Raw genomic sequence first — 18555 nt, 5'->3', positions numbered from 1 at the left:
AGGCCTGGCTCCCTGTATGGCAAGTGCAGAGCAGCAGCAACACATAAACAACCAACTTATTCAAGGGCACCACCTCAGGCATGTTAGTTACAGAATTCAGGAATACAGGCTGGATACATTAATCATTCCGTTTAAGAGACATAAATGAACATTGATCAGCAATACTTATGTGATATCCATACAATAACTTGCATAAAATAATCCACAAACCTGCCCCCTGTTCAGATTAAGTTTTCCATGTATGTCCACAGTCAGGAAAGCTGCCACTCTTAAGTGACACTGTCAGTCAAACAATGTATTAACAGATGATTACTATTACTACAGTATAAAAACCATTCTAGTAGTATTGAAAAGCCAGAATTTAGTACCTCTGGAGCATTTAGGACAAAACCAAAAAGCAAAAACAAAACTCAAATGGTACAATATGAGAGGATTAAACTTAATATTATCTTCTGGGCATTTTTGAAGAGTAAACTTGTTTTCTACCACAATGATTGTGAGCAATTGGAGGACAGTTACCATTTATTACAGGGAAGGGCTCTTGTAAAGAGAGAATGAGCCAGAAGAACTGTCTCAACAATAACAGAGCTGGAAATCAGCTGTCTGGAGACAAGACGCCTCGTGTAAGGTATTGAGCTACACACACTTTGTTCTGTGCCTTATTCATTTGTAATATCAGGGGTCATGGTGCATTTACTGAGGGCCCAGATGCTTGTATTGCTCAGGCTATTGCTTTCTTACTAATGTGTAAACAGAAATATGAAGCATGCAGGAAAAATAGCCCAGGTCTGAAGGTGAGCAAAATGGCAAACAGAGCAGAGAGTCATCCCTGTGTTTCCATTTCAAGCTGAACCCTGACATTAGCCTGTGAACCCTGCTTTCCAACCACATTCCCTCTGTAGCCAGGACCCCTCTTCCACCAGTGGACTCCTAATGGTGCTGCTGTAACAGAAGAAACAGACTCTTACATCATTTACAGTCCTATGGGGACAGATCCTATGAAAGTAAATGAAAAATAAACATTACTGAAGTCATTCTGCTTCCTGCCCCAAATTATTCAGACAGTGCCAATGACCCAAGCAGCAGAAGACTACTCATTGTCACTTGCAATAAACGTGAAAAGGTAGACTCTGCACAGTTATTTTGCATAGAAACATATCTAATGTTTAGTCTTTCAATATTTTTAGTTAAGCTAGAGATGGATTTTCAAGAATTTCTAAGAGATTTCAGCAACACAAATTCCACTGAAATGAATGTGACTTTTCCTCCTTGTTGCTTTCCACTCTCCTCATTAAGCCCAAGATATTATTTTCACAGTTTCTCTACCTCTATTACAAATGTCTGCAGCATTTCCCAATGTGCAATTAGATTTGGTAGCTTCCTACACTGCCCAAATGTTAATACAATCTAGAAACTTGGGAAGATTAAGTTCAGCTGCAGCAGTTTCATGCCCTGCACACTAAGCTGCCCTCAAGCATTTGTCCATGGGGGAGAGATATGTCAATGCCTGTGAGAGTGAAACCTCCTTGGTACAGGCAAATACACCTGGCTCATGAGAACACAGAGCATGATCCCTGGAACCTCATTTCCGTGAAGCTCACCCATATCTTGAACTGCTGAAAATTAGTGTAGGACACCTAATTGAAAAGACAAGCAAAGAAAAATCTTGGAATAAAGACTTTTTTTACGTGAGTATTATTATTCTGTTCCCACTACAGCTTCTTCTCGTTGCTGTGTTTCAGGCAACGACAAACCCTTTCACCTCAGAAACAATCAATGGGATTGAAGTGGTATGGGGGGCAGAGGGATGCACATATACAACTTTTTTTCTGATTTCCCTGGTCACCCACTTACCAGAGATTCCATGACACCCCATCTGCACACTGGGCAGCATCTGTGCTTTAAGCTGCAACGCTGCATCCCTTCAAGGCTGGGATGGAATGCTCCCCACACTCAGGATTCTGTGCTAATGCCTGCTGCCGACACCGAGGCAATGCCCAATCAGCTGCCTGAGCAAAGTGTTGACAGACCCCAGAGATGCTTCTCTGCCCCTGCCGTGATGAGAGGGCAAAAGGAGAAGGAACAGAGTCCATTAACAACTTGAGGGGGATGTCAAGGGATTAAATATTGTTCTGAGTTTAGGATGAGATGTGGAATGACTCACAGCTCCTGCTGATCCACTGGGAAGGGAGGAGCAGGCTGCACACACAGACAGTGAGGAAGAGGCTGCAGAGGGAAGGTGAGCAAAGGATGCAGCAGAGAAAGAGCAGAAATTTAGCCCAAACTTTGAGGTCCAACCTCTGCTGAGAAGAAATAAACAGTGTTGTCTCACACATACTCTCTCCTGAGGCCTTTGAAGGGTGCAATTTACACTCTTGCAGCTGTCCCTGAGCCCAGCATCAGAGAAGGGATTGATCAGGGATTTCAGTTTCTCTTGCTTTTCCCTTTGCCTGCTGCCAGTGGAAATACCCAGAGCGTGGAAGGGCAGCACCTGCCCTGTAAGCAAAAGCAGAATACATCTGCACAAAGCCATAACTCAGTTCCTTGTGACCAGCTGAAGGTTGATGTTCATCTCAGAAAAGGGATCTGGAAAGCCCCTCATCAGGACATTCTAAGGTGTGACAGTGAGCAGAACAACTTTTCTTACACATTTTATTACAGTTAAATATCTGGTTCTTAGCCCTTCTCTACCTTTCAGACCTCTGCATCGTTTCATTGTTCATGTCACTAAAATACCTTCTTTTTTTTAGATAAGTCACAGTTCAGAAAACCCTTATGCAATTCTGAGCATTGTAAAGTTTGCTGAAATGAATCCAGTGCATTACTCGAGCAGAGAAAAGCACATCATTGCTGTTCTGTTCTAGTGAATGTCACAGAGAGTGAAACAAAAGAAATGTTTAATTACACTGCCACTAAGGCTTACTCAGACCCCCACCATCCTCCTCATCCCAGTACAATAGCAATAATCAAGCTAATCAGGAAGCTGGTGTTTATAAATCAATTAATACATCAATTAATGCACTGCTTAATGTGCTGCCTAGAGCAGCTATTACTGGCAGTACATGTCAGCTAATTGCTTCCTTCCTACTCCACTGCCTCAGTGGGAATCTGTTGGCAAGAGGCGCCTATTGTGTTCATTTTTCTGATACTGAGGAAGGTGCTGGACCCTCACATTTGTGGGTTGTGGCATGCAACAACCTGGGTGCCTCTCTGTTCCTCTGCCTCAAGAAAAAACCTTCCTCCCTGTCACCCTGCCAGAGGCAGAGGGTGAAACACAGTGCTTTGCACTGCAGGAGATGTGGAACCAAGGACACTGCACTCCACTGCATCACACCCAGCCCCTTCTCCCCTCGATCCTGCACCATCAAGGCCCACAGAGGGACTGAATAAATCACAGAGCCAGCCTAAAAATTGATGCTGTAGGATGTATGTGCCACACATCAGCAGGGACCCTACACCTTTCAAAAACTGTTAAATGAGTACTTCATGGAGTAGCTGTGAATAATTGCAACCTGTTTTGCCTCAACACAGCGGCACACCACAAATCAGAAATTAGCTTCAGAGGTGTAGGCACAGAAGTCACACAGAATTTGATGTTACAGGGAGGTAAAGGTGCTCATGTCCATCAGTCCCCTGCTTTAGCCCTGGTGCTTTTCCTGACGTTCACTTCCTTTAAAAGGCAATACATAAAACACAGAGTTGCCAATAAAGAGCAAGCTTGACTGCTGCTGAAACTTGACCATATACCTTGGAAAATCTGTCCCTGGTATTTCCCAGCCTTTCCCTTCCTCTGGTGCAAAGTACAACAATAACCTGTAGTTTTAAGCACAAGGGTAACACGTTTTGCACAACACATTTTTCACACCAGCACACACTTGATTCTTCAGCCTGAGTTAGGGGAGCTGCCAGCATCTATTAAGTACAGCCTTGCATTAAAAATGGCACATAAAGTGAATTATCCACTCAGGTGACAGCTAAGGTTTTTGGATTTGGTTGCATCTTGGGCTTCAAGTAGAATATTGGGGAAAAAAAACAAACAATTTTTCATTTTTGTTAGGAGGGATTTTTTGTTTGTTTGTTTGTTTGTTTTTTGTTTGGATTTTGTTTGGCTTTTTTGAGGGTTTATGGTTGGTTTTGGTGGGGGTGGGTGGTTTTGTGGCTTTGTTTGTTTTGGTCTTATCTGTCCATGCAAACAGAGAAAGTAAACAGCACTGGATAAAAATAGATTTCTTGAGTTCAAATCTCCATCTTCCCTTCATTTTTTCCTCTTCTGCTTTCCCTCCCTGAAATTTGAAGAAACCATCTTTACTTTCATTGTTGCTTAAAAAAGGATAAATAAGGGATTTTTCTGTTATGAGAGGTTATTATAGACTAGCAATCAAGTTCTGATTCTACTTAGCTGCATAATTGTTGTAGTTAAATTGTATTACTTTGAGTGTATGACATATCAATTCATTGGCTTTCTATACAATTAGACTGCAATAAATCAAAGTAATTTGCTGCCATATTACATGCAGACACTTATATGAGATCTCATTATCCTCAATCTGCCACAAAAGGTTTTGTATCTTTGTGTGTGCAAAAAAAAGAAATATGGAAATAATTTGTTGAATTTTAAATTCTGAGACACTTGAAGTATCTGCATAAACCTTAAAAGAGTTTATGTCTTTAGAGATAACTGTTCAATAAAACCCAGCAAGTCAGAGACAAACATAAAGCAGAGTAGCAATGATATATTAATACTGAATGTTCACCACAGAAAACCAAAGAAAACAACTAAAAAAGGAACCTCTAAACCAGAAAATGCAAAGCAGATAGTGAAGTTTAAAAAAATCAGGCCAGAAACTCCTCAGGTGTGGAGAAACCAACTTCAGACATCATCAGAGATGAGCTGCTAACTCTGAACATCTTTATTAAATAAGGCAACAAAGATAAAGACACCACAATGTACAAAAAAAAAAAAAAAAAGGGAAAAGAAGATTTTCTGGAGCTGTGAAATAGGTGGTAAATTTGGAATGGATGATGTTTCAAAGGCACTGTATTGACTGAGCACTGCCTCAAGTGAAATGGAAAAGAGCTCTCAGCAGCTGGGGGAGCTGAGCTAGTTCAGTGCTCAGTGACTTCGACAAGTTTCCTGTGTAACATGCAAAGCCCAGCAGCTTTCAAACCTGCAACACACTGATTGCATCAACTCCCACTATCCACAGGGCTGGGGTTTCAGTGCTGGTGCAGTTTGCAGCAACACTCGTGTTTTTATTGAGATACCTGCCAAAGAATCCTTTTTTGTCTCTGGTTAGCCATGTAAATACAAAACCTTTTGAAATCTCAGCAGCCTATGCAACCTCAGCACTGCAAACAGGGGAAATAGTTCAAAACTGAAGGATCATGCCATTCCCCAGCTGGCTTGCTGGCCAGTTGATAGTTGGCTTCAGATGGCAATATGAGAAAAGAGATATAAAGCCCCAAAACCCACTCCATAATGGGGAGAACTCCTTCTCCAGGATTTTTCCCCCCTGGCCACAAAAACACAAGGTTGTTTTAAATCTAAAAATAAAACTTTTTCACTAGAATGGGCTGGTTTGTGTCACGGAGTTTACTTTGCAGTTTCCAAGGGATTTAAAAATGGGGGGGAAAAAGGGCCACCTTTTGGAAATGCCAAAAAGACATTTAAACAATATAAAAGCATCCCCACTGGAGAAAACAAGTCATAGCCATCCACAGATGCACTGCTTAGAGATGCAGAGTCTCAGGAGTTATACTAGCTGCTGTACAGTCCTGCTAATTCAGTTGAAGTATATGTGAAGAAAAAAACATTACATAGACTTGCCTTAGATTTCTTGACCCTCTGACCACGTCTGAAAAAGAGTTCACTGCTCTTAAGTCTGTGATTCAGCCCAGAAACACAATCCTCTGGAGCACAAGAGCATACACAACCAGAAACCCCCTGCTCCTCTGTGAACTTTTCCTTAATGGACTTCATGGGACAGAATTTGCCAAGTCTGGACATGTCACTGATACTCAAATACACCAAAGATTTATAGGCAGAGATTCTGGCATGATTCACTGCTTGCCTCTGAACTGAGATATAGAAGGCACATTTCTGGACAGGAATGTGAAATAGTGCTAGCCAGGTAGTGATGAAGGAGAGCAAACAGAGGAGAAAAGGAATTTCCATATACAATTTTTTAGGAGAAGTTGGAAAAGGGCAGGGAAAAAAAAAAGACAAGGAGAAAGAAAACTAGATCCAGCAAATGGTGAAAGAGACGACAATAAGGTTAAGGAAATAATTAAAAGAAATAAAGAATTGCCACATGCAGCATGATTATGGGTACCTCAGTACATCTGCCAGGAAGAGAAATGAAGGGAGGAGCAGCTTACATTTTGCCACTCTGGGTTTAAAATTGACACATAATGCAAACAAGAAATTATTCATGCAGATTTTGGTCTTAAAAATACTAGTGAATGCTCATAATTTTATAAATAAGAAAGTAGTAAGAGATAGGGTATGCAGTAAAAAGCAGACTGATTTCTGTGCTCCGCTGAGAAAGCCTCTCAGTGCTGAGGACAGGAGAAGAAATGACCAGACTGAAAATGGATGTGCCAGTTCCATACAGGAAAGATTTTCAGAGTCATGGACCATTACAGTGCCTCCTATGAAGAGAAGCTGAGCTTACAATTTCTTATCCAGAAGAAAATGTACTACTCTCCTCACTGAAGTAATACATTATTTCTGAACAGCTCCAGATCTTGCTTCAAATCTACCCCATCCTTCTTACCAAGCAGCTCCAAATCCATCACAAGTTACCACCGAAGTGTGAAACCATAAGAGAAGTTTGTTGGTAGAACCCAGAAGACAGAAAAGAAGAAAAGAGTGACAAACTGAACTTTCCATTCACAAGAACCAGTCAACATATTTTTATAAATGACTAATCAGACATGAGTGAAAAAAAATACTTCTGCTAAAATGGATCAAGACAATCATACAAGGTTATGAGATTGCAATATTGCAAGGGAAAAAAAACCCACCAAACCATCAAACAAATAAAACACAACAACAATAACCTGTATTAACACTATCCAGAAGGCCCATGGGGAGTTAAAATCACTTTTATCAATACAGATTGTTCAGTATTTAGTGATTTAAGCTTGTAAAGAACTTTATAAAGGTTAAGAATAGATGACTGGTTGACTAAACATTGACTATACAAAATGAGGTGTTTTTTTCTCCCACTCTCTCCACTTAGACAGGTAATTATGTAGACATGGTCTTCAAAAGTAACATCACCATGTCCTACAAAATGTCTATTTAGCATGTTGAAATCACTAAACACTCACTATTACAATTGCAAATGGGAAAAAAGAGGGTTTTTTTCCCAGTCATTCTTATTACTTTTAATTCTCCAAGTATTTCTTCATATGGAGAAAGATACAAATGGGAACTCTCTCTGTACTTTTTATCTGCTGTTGTAACATGTGCTGTGAGGATGTAAATTAAAGACTTTGTAGTGCCTCCTGTCCCTGACCAAGGTCATTAACCCAGCAGAACACACATTGTCTTCTGTGTCTCAGAACTCTATTTTGCGAAGTTTAAAATAAAACCTTTACAAGATCCTTGAACAGGGCTGCCTTTGGCATCTTAATGCAATCTCTACTGTTAAGCCTCCTAGCTGATTTCCTATGTAATATGTGCAAGATTTTTATGCAATTCCAAGCTTGTTTCCTACAATACATAAATGACAGGATATCTCAAGTGCTATGTCTGCTCCGTGTAAGCCACAAAGTGTTTTTCAAGTATCATGGAATCTAAAGTGGGTTGCTTACCATGACTGAGTAATGTATTTCAGAGATAGAAGTGCTTTGGTATACATAACATTATGATTTTCCCTTTGATCTCAGCAATCACATTCAGAAGTATCCTAATGTTGGAGTTTTATAGATCCTCTTGAAAGTTTATCAAACAAAGCTTTCACAAAACATACGTACATTCTTGGGTATGCCACATATTCTGATTTCTTCCTTTTGGTAATCATGAGCCTACTCCTCTCCATGATATTTTTGAGCAAAGGCCACACCTCTTAACTGTGCTTCAGATAACCCATTTAGAAAACAGCCACTATCTCCTTACACTATTGTGAATTTTTGAGTTTATTTAAGGTAATTAGCCAATAGGAATAGACAAAAAGCATCCCCGAAAATATTACACATATTGCAATAAACTACGTGCCTCTATAGAAAACAAGATATTTGCAACAGTTTCAAAATTAAATCTGCTCCAGCAAAAACAGATTAATTGTTTTTAATGAACACAGCCAATGTCAAAAACATGGTAAATTCAGAGTGGCAGAATCCACGTTTCAAACTTTTCCCTCTACTTCTTTTTTTTACTGATAATGAGTTGATTGACATCCTCCCCAGAGGGGCAGACTTCTGAACACTGATAATATCACAAGCAGCTGAGCAGATTCTTTCACTAACCATTTGAAATTGCTGGGTATTGTAAGGTATTCCTCTGCTAGTGCTGACAGTAATGAATACCTAGTTTTGCACAGCTTCAACCACATGGGGGAATCACATTTTACTGTCTTCAATTTTCAGCTGGTAATCTCATACACCAGCATATTTAATACCCTTCTGATTTATAACAGAACACCCACTAATATCTTCTCAAGCACACATTTTCAAATCCTTGTGCTTGAGGACTTCACAGGTAGGGGGTAAATTGCAAGGATTTGCCTTCTAAAGGTTTATCAGAAGTGCTGTTACCCCCTACCTGTGTGCCTCTCTGTCCCTGCCATATTATAGACCCAGAAATGCAGAATCCACCATAAATCTTCATTTTCTGGGCTTCCTCATGGGAACAGACCTTGCATCTGAAATTGAACACACAGCTCCCTGCAAGAAATGAACATCTTTCCCCCCCACCACCATCCTCTGTGTGTGTGTGTCCCCAGAGAAACAAAACAATTAAAGCTCACAATATCTAGGTGTTTAGCCACTCTCAAGTGTTCACTGCTGTTATCAATGAGCTGCCAGTCCAGGTGACTTTCAGTGACATTAATATCATTCCATAACGTCCCCAGAAGTTTGGGCATTCCTTTGTCCCAAAGAACTGTGACGGTGGGCTCTAGGATCTAGGTGACACTTTCAACTCCTGTCAAATCACCTTCAAAGAAGCCATGGGGTTTTTATCCATTTCTGCAGATCTGTTTTGACAGCACTAATGGCTGATGGTTGCTCTAACTATCCACATAACATGTCATAACTCTGTTAGAACATCTGTTATTAATTTACATTGCTAAAGAGCCAGCAGGAGCTGCTTTGTTTATTTTCCAGCAGTTCTTGCTGTGTGGATGCTTCGGAGAAATGATGCAAACACTGCTCACCTGCTGCATGTTCAGGCCCTTTTCAGTGACTGAGCTGAGAGTGTGTAAAGCATCTAATAGGAGAGGACAGCTCTGCTTCTTTAATTGCAGCCAACACGTGAACCACACTGTCTGTGGAAGCAGATGGGTTCTGACAATAATTTTTCAAATCTTGCTGAAATGCCACGCTAGTCAACACGAGTGAGGTTGTGATCATTCAGCTATCAGAACAATCTGACTTGTTCAACTCTCTCTTTTGCAGCACAAGGTCCTGGTCTGATGTTAGCTGTGTTTGAAATAATTTTTATTGTCACTCAAGACACCGTGGCCCTAGAAGTTATGAAAGATACATCAGAAGCTTCTGATGTGCTTTTGGCCTTTGATTTCTATCCAGGCTTATAAAACATTTGCAAATGGTTCCTCTTGGGAATGCAACACTGGGATTGAATTTTATATAGAAGCATGTAAATGCTTTCTTTCCACAGCTGAACAGAGAAAAAAACATAACCAAGGGTTTGTCTTTGTGATCAACTTCACAGTTCAGCCCTAAGTTCTGGTACCTTGCTTGTCCAAACTGAACACAAATCTATTCAATTCTAGGTTCTCGAAGTCAACCAACCAGTTTCTACCAAAACAAAACAAAGTTGTTTCAAATATTTTACTCCAGGGACAGTCACCTACATTCTATTATTTTATTATTGTGGATAAGACTGTGCTGCTTTGGTTCTCCTCACTATTTGCAGTCCTCCAATACTATATCACAGTATCCACTGCACCCCAAAGTCTGCCCTTCCTGCTGTGTTCCGAAGCATGCAGTGCAGACTTCTGGCTCTCATGCTAGGAAAAAGCCAAACAAACTTCATTTATAGTCTTTAACAATATTTCAGACATTCTGAATTAGGCAAAAAGCCACTCACATACAAATAACCTTGTTTAAGGTGCAGCTGTGGGACCCAGGGGAGGTCTGGATCAACTTCTAAGCAGTGCTGAGACACTTGCCTTCCAGAGCAATTCCACATTTTTCTTTTCAGAGGCATCATTACTGCACTGCTGGCTTTTGAACTCATGTTGCCATAGCAAACACTGTGCATTGTCTCGTTATTATTTATGCTTTGAAGGATTCTGCAGGCAATTATTTCAAAACAGAGGTATTTGCATTCTTGAGACTGAAACAAGGCTGTGGATCTTGGAATTCATAACCCAGAGTGTGTCAGCTAAATCAGTACTTGCATTTGACCACTGCAGGGTTATGCAGCTTGCCTGGGATGCTGTTGTTGGCAAGCTACAGGAGGGTCATTTTTGGATAGGAGAGACGATGGGACCTGGGGCCTCACAGGCCACTTTTGACAAAGAACAAGGAAGGAGCTTTTGTCACTTCTGAGCGACAGCAGGAAACCTTGAGATACAGAACTTGCTTAGTAAAAATTACTAAAATACGAAACAAAGGTACCCAGTTCAACATTCACACAAGTCAACCCTCCCTAACTCTGCAAGAGTCAGTGAATTTAACAGGAGGTTACATATAATCAAGGGCATTACCATCTGCTGAATAAACTGCGAACAGTGAAAAGTTTATCTGGAGCTCGTAAAGCTGCACAAAGCGGAAAAAGGGGGCTGTGCTTTAGGCTTCACCAACTTTCTAACTTGTACTGTCTAGAGAATTACCACATTACCTTGCAGAGAGCCTCAGATCTGCCAATTCTTTGTAACAAAATCATGGAAAGGTCTAAACATCAATTATTTTCACCATCAGTGTGTGTTCATCTCCCCCAAATAGCTCTAATACTAAGAATTTTTCCAGTTACTCAATATATACTGTATGTACCACAGAACAAGTAAAGTGGTCTCCATACATAAATGACAGCATAGACCTCACCTGTGTTTTGTTCCTGTAAATTGTGCTGCATTGAGCAGGAAAAAAACTTGGATCATAACACTTACATGCTATTTTCCAGAGCCAGACAATACCTTAGAGATGAACACAAGGCTGGGAAACAACATTTTTTTCCCAATTCGGTGGTTTGGAAGGTGGTGTGACACTGACATCAGATTTGAATACCAACAGTTAATTCTCCAAGAAGTAAAAATGAGATCCTATCAGCCTGAGTTTACACCATGCATCACAGTAAAATCCTTTAGATGCCCTTCACTCTTTTTTTGGTTTATCTCCAAATTTTACCAGGGTGATTTTTCTACATAAATTGAAGTACAAACCCTATTTTTCATGACTGGATGTGGTTTAGGAGATATTTTATTGTTAAAGAACATGTGCATTTTATCTGAAGTTGTTCATCTGATGTTCCTGGCTATTTCTGGAGGGATATTTGTTACACAGCCTTGCAAGTGACCCATAAGCATTTGTGTGTCTATCAGGACATGACATGGCCAAATGAAATTGCATTGACAGCTGCATACAAACACATTTTTTTGGCCTAAGAAGGGATATATAAATGCCTGGGAGAGGTCCTTAGTTTCATATTTATTAAATAATCTAAATTATTTATTGAGGAATTATTGTGGAACACAAAAAATAAAGCTGCCACTTACAATCACTTATCAGATTTCTGCACAACTGAGAGTGAGATTTATTTTGTTATTGTACCTAATTTCTTGCTAATATTTTAAATTTAAATAAAGATACCCTTGCTGCAGAAACACGGTCGCTGGGATTTTTCAAATCCTGGAAAGGCTTTGATGGCACTGTGATTACTTGAGTGGCCCTAGAAAAATGGACAAATTGAAGGCTGGTAGGCAACACGAATAATCAAAGATGAACCAAATAAATAACTCCTTAGCACTGACAGATTATTTGTTGGCAAAAAAGAAAGCAAGGATATGGGGGGAAAACGCAATTTTAATAGAAGGTTAGTTGTGTGCACTGCAGCAAGGAATTTGAGTGCAATGCAAAATTGCATATTGTTTCACTTGGCTTCCACATGCTTTCCTGCCATGCTAATGAGGAAAATGTCTTTAAAAGATCAACAAAGAAATATGAGTTTGTACCACAGAATTAGATTTGGACGCAAGGTCATAAAATTTAGGTCACACAGTCCAGTGCACAGAGCAGTGCTGATAAATTCTGACAGAGGTGGTAATCAGTTAGGATGAAAGGAAAATAAAGAATTAAGGAAAACAACAGTTTTCACTCGGCTGTGGTGCACTAAACAATTTCTATACTCAGATGCAATACAAATAGCTTGAAAGAAAAGGCAACCTGTAGTGTGATAGCCATTTAGCCAAATGCTCTGAAAGCTGAAGGGCAATGCTCAAATCCTTTCTGTTTTAATAAATAACACTGGTATGAAACCTAGGACAAAGAAGATAACCAGATGAGACCCATATAGCTTAAAACAAAGAGCTCAGATACAAATCAAGTCCCCACACTGTAGACTTGCAGAGTTTTCAGAATTTAGAGGGTGCCATTTTCCAGTAGCATGCCAGAGTCAAACTAAGACTACCAATTACCAGATAGTACATCTGAATTAAAATCCTATGTAAAAATCTAATACAACTCATGTCCTTCTAATATTTTCCTTCCTTGTATGAGTCTTCCTCTGTCTTCTATCCTTACAGCCTGGTCCATACAAACTTAAACACAATGCATAATTTAATGTGTATATTAATGTATAATATAAGAATATGATGCAGCATTGCCTAAAGCTGACGACATTTTCTGCAAAAAAGGATTCTGCAAAAGAGCAGAGCCTCAACCAAAACAAATATTAAAACCACATCATTTTCAGAATGAAATAACCACATATTCAAGTAATTCTAGTCTTTTAAGACAATTCCTGCTAAAAATCCTTGAGAAAAATTGTTTCATGCTAAAAAAAAGGTGTCAGTGTGAAACTACTTTTTACCTTTTTTAAGTCACGTAATGTAAGAACCTGTTGAGTGCTCACCATTGGCCTCTTGGCCGTGCACCGAAGCAGAGAGGCTGTGCTGAAGGCAGAAGAGCAGAATGTTTGTTAAATCCTGAAGAGATGTGATTAGAAAACTCAGCATTTTGATAGGGCTTAGTAAGACAAACAACAAATGCTCTCAGCCAGGAGCTTGCTCATTTTAGAGCTGGAATAAAGCTTGGCCTCAGTTCTCCTCCTTGCCAAAACAAGTTGAATTGGCAGGTTGTATCAAATGCCTCTTTGAAATGCCTTTTTCCCTAAAAAGATCAATCAATTTTTATTTAATAAGCTTGGATAGAATTACTTACTATTTCCAGGATCTAATTTGTTTATACAAAATAGTAGCTTATTTCAAAGTCAACACCATCCGGTGTCTATCCCTATTTTCATCAGTATCTAAGTCCCCCAAGGGTTGAATAGCTCCTGTAGTCTTTACCAATCCTTCACAACCCTTTGGGAACCCTTTTCAAAAACCTATTACAAATGCTTCACTCAGAGGAAAAACTCTGTGTAGCTTGTTTTTATTTCACTATGACCCTTCCAATTTCCATGTGAGGTTGGTATCTTCCCTGAATGCCCAAGGGTCTCTTATAGTGCCAGTGATTAAGATAGTCAGTTTATCTTATATGTACACATAGGCACTCTGCCAGCACCACGAAATCCTCTTCTCCCAGACATCCACATATCCCACTGCCTCTTTCTCTCACAAAACTATAGCTTGAAACAGCCTGGCTGGTCCTCAGCTTCCACTATTCCCAGAATGGGCAGCATACTCATCAATAACATTCAAATATCATTGCTTTTTGCAGCAATAATTTGGTGAACATGTCACAGATCAAGCTGCCAAAAAAACCCCATGATAAAAAAAAATATATATATATATATTAATGTCCATGTGTAAAGACATTCTGAAATGAGTTAAATATAGGACATTCCCAGAGCTTGGAAACTGGGAAACAGAGGCCAAAAGTTTAAAGGTGTGTTGTGACAGGCAGTCAGCACTGGCCATGGGTAAAGCCAGCCTGCTGCCTTATTCTGCCTTGCCTCTTGCTCAGGGGGTAATTTCTGACAGAAGCTGTGACTCACTGCAGAAGGTGCTATTTATCATAACTATGTGTAGGAGACTGAGGATCCAGTTTGAATAAAAAGTCTGATTTGCATCTTTAATGTATGATAGTTTATATTTTAAGTTATTAATGAGTATGCTGATCTGAAGAAAGAAATTTGCTAAATATTTAATGTTAAACAAGCTTTGCTTAAACAAACTGGAACAGAAGAAATTTCTGAAGTTGCAATCGCAGCATTTTCAAGCCACGAGTTTATCAATATTCAAATACTTATAGGAGATGTTTGGGAATCTAAAGCCACATAACAATCTTACATTTTTGTAACACCTTCAAATCAAAAGGATGTCAAAGTGTTTAACAAACTGCAGGCATCATTTCACCTACAATTAAAACACAGACATGGCTGCAATGAGCTTTGGAAGAGGTTTAGCAGCACAGGGGATCACTGCACAACAATACAGGAAAAGAATAAAGCTGCTGCAACTTCAGAGACTCAGCATCAGTAGGGATTTAATCCTCAAGGTTTATGAATTCATATCAGCATGTCTGCAAAGTCAGGTCCCCACACAATTAAAGAAAATAAAATCCATCATAAATTAAGCAGATTGAAAACAACTAATCAAATATACAGAATATTGTGGCTAGCCTATGAGTGTATTTTGAGCAGCAGGATGAGACTGAGCTCAATATTTCTTTATTGAAATACAGCTTTTTCTCTCTGCTGAGAGACAGCATCTTAGTAACAGACACATTCTGTGGTTCTGGTCATGATGTAAAGTAAATAATAACTGCCCAAAACAATTATGCCTATCAATCATCAGCAGCTGGTGTCTCAACCTTTTTTCCCTACAAAAAATAATAAAATTAAAATAAAAAATTAAAAATTAAAAAAATTTAAAAAATAAAATTAAAAATAGAAAATAAAATGAAAAATTAAAAATAAAATTTAAAAATAAATATAAAAATTAAAATAAAAAATTAAGAATTTAAAAAAAAAATTTAAAAAATGAAATTGGTTCTTTAGATCCCAAGTCCTGATGGAACAGTGTCCCTTGCATAACAGTGCATAAACAGTGCATTGCTCAGTGGCCTTCTGTCCCTGAGGTGCTGGAGCACAGTCCTTAATGTCAGCTGGAAAATCAGAGACAGAAAGGGCAAAGTCAGGAAGAACATTCACAAATCATTGCTCAGAATGAATTGCACTGGATTTGGCTCAGTATCTAATTTGGTTTTTCCTTTTGCTGTTTGAGGTATTTTTGACCTTCACTGATTGGCACTACAGCTCTGTCTTTGAGGCTATGTGGATTTTAAAACCACAAAAAAACAAACCAACAGCAGTGATGAGGTAAAAGCACCCACTTCAACCCTTGCCTCAAGGAACCCTGATGGGAAACCAAGAGAAGGCAGTCCATCATAACACACCCCCAATTCAGTTGTGATTTTGGTCAGCCTATTTTTGACATTATTTAAAATAGGTTCAAGCAGAACCACCCCTGCTTCTCAGCACTGCAATTGGACCAGTTCATGCATTTCACTCAGCGATGCTCAACTTGAGAAATTCTGGTGCAGCTCCCTGGGCACAGAGCCCACCCTCAAACAGACTTCTGAGACCAGTCCTCACCAGGTTGTGATGTCAGGTCACTGTTTTCTCAATATCTTTCCCCAGAATCCTGAATCTTTCACTCTGTGGTGCATCCTGTGTCCCCGGACACAGGAGAACAAAGTCCATGCTCCTGTATCAGCCCAGCTACCCAAGTGCTGCCTTTGTGGCACTCCCAGGAGAGCTGGATTGGTGAAAAATCAGCCTCTTCAGGCTGAATTTGCCATATAAATACTCTAAACAAAGCATTTCTGCATAATAGGCAGCCCTTAAAGAAATCTGTCCATCTGCACAGAGACACTGCTTGGTTCTCAGCTCCAGCCAGTAAAATGCAGGCAAAAAGGATGTTCCACACTAAAGTTTTGTGAAGTTAAATATGATAGAGAATAGGAATTGTTCAGACACTATAGCAATGACATACAGAGATCTACAGGGTTCTTCTTCTTTCTTGATTGTCCACCTCCCTATTCCAACTGGCAATGCTCAGAACGTACAATCCATGAGAAGGGCAGAGAAAGTGGCTACAAAACTGGAAACAGGCAGCCCCCATCCTGCCCTCAGGTTTGTGATTTCATAATGAATTGGCACTTTGGGCAGCCAGCTGAAGATGAGTCAGTGCTGTTCCTTAAGCATGACCTCGTAGGAAGCCAGAGTGAAGCATCCTGATGCAGTTTATAATTCAGACAACTTAGATAAGAGTGATTCAGCCTTTTACTCTGCCCTGCTGGGAAAGAGTAAAACCAAAAAAACAACCTACCAAGGAGTCAAAATGGAAAATTCCTTTCCAGCTGTGCACATGCCTTTAGTTTTGTCCTTTATACAAGAAAGAAGGGCCATGTTCAAGTGCATAATTCCATGTGCTGTTTCCAGGTGGCAAAGGCCAGGTCTTTCCTTGTGTGGAGATTTCTCCAGTGTGTGTGTGTGTGCAGCCACATGTGCACAAATGAACATTTCCAGCTGCTGGAGTGGCATTCATTATTAAAACTCTCAAAGGAGACAAGTAAATTAAAGAGTCCACTTAGCCAGTCACCACTGGAATTTCACTGGAGGGCTTCTTTTTCATGAAATTAAGGCCTCTGATGGTGATAGATATTGGCTGGGCTGTTTGTAGGATTTTTTACAGCTTTTAATTAGCCAACTTGCCTTATAGGAACTATTTTATATCAGTCACCTTCAATGATTCTGTAGATTGCATATTAAAATTAAAAATTAATAAGTAAAGCAATCAGACCTGAAAAGACCAACATATTTCCAATGGTTATCACAATAGATTTCTGGCTGTAATTTTGAAAATCACCTAACATAACAGGCTGATCACAAACAGGTCCTCTTCTCCTAGCTGAAAATGTGTGACTTCAAAAAGTGCTTACTGATGATGGAATTCGATCTTTCAGCAACATTTTTCCAGCATGTCAGTGATATGGTACAATTAGTTCCTCATCAAAGAGAAATACAGCATCTCAGCCATCTAATTTTGCTATTGCAAGGGTTTGATTTAACATCCTGAATGCCTAAACACTGCCAGGCAGCTGGGAGAGAATGGGATGCATTGAGATCTATCCTTTTTATTAAAAGCATATTATACCTTAAGGGAAGTATGTTTTTCTATGGGGACTGCTCCACAATTTAATTACAGCAGACTGTGCTCTCCTTTTATGAGGTTTTTGGAGCTCAGGAAGCACACTGTGATTTGTATCAGCACATCCTGCCCTGTCAGACTGGAAGGGGCAGTTATGCTCTGCTCAGAAAAATAGTATGGTTGGCAAAATTCTCTGGACAAACGGCAGAAATGACAGTACACTGTTGCCTCCACAAGGGAACATACATCATCCCACTAACAAACTATTACCCACTAGAAACATCTCAGAAACATGTGCTGGCTGAGGGAATACAGCACCTCACTATATCTTTTTTTTTTTTCCCCTATACAAGTCAGGCAACAGCTCTAAATTTCCGAAGTGGCGTTTCATTTTTTTTTGGGTTTTCTGGGGGGATTATATTTCACAGAAACAGAAATGCTCAAGACACCCTCAGGAGAAAAAAACCATGCATTTTGTATATTCAATATGTTTCTTTTTAAATTTCTTTAAATCCTTTAGTTGCATAACACAATATTCTCATTTTCACACAGACACGCACACAAAGAGGGTTTAAATACTGCTGGATAAACCAACATTTAGGAAATCAAACTACTGCAGTCCTCAACTAAGGACAGAAAATAGACAATTTAATCTCAGAAGTGCAGTGAAATCTGGATCAAAGTTTGTCATTGTGGAAAATGTGCTTCTGCTCATCATGGCATCCCCATCTTATGAAAGGGAACTGACTACATACTTATGTAAGTCTCAAGCTCATTAAGTAGAGCGAGGAAAAAGGGACTGGCTGAGAGTGGTAAGAAAGATTTTGTTAGTGACATGCCACTTCAAACACTTGCTAACCAAAAAAATCTCATTCTTCCGTTACTACTGGGCAACACTTTCACTATGACAGCAAAAGTTTCCAGAAATGTAAACTGAGGGAACTCAGGCAAGACTGACAATCTTGGAGACTTGGTAGTCTCATGGAGACCTGATAGTTCTGTTCCTTTTGGTTGGTTTTGTTTTTATCCCTCCAAGTGGTCCTCA

The sequence above is a fragment of the Camarhynchus parvulus genome, chromosome 1 (assembly GCF_901933205.1).
Source record: "Camarhynchus parvulus chromosome 1, STF_HiC, whole genome shotgun sequence".
In the NCBI taxonomy this organism is placed as follows: Eukaryota; Metazoa; Chordata; class Aves; order Passeriformes; family Thraupidae; genus Camarhynchus; species Camarhynchus parvulus.
This window is presented reverse-complemented; position numbering follows the sequence as displayed.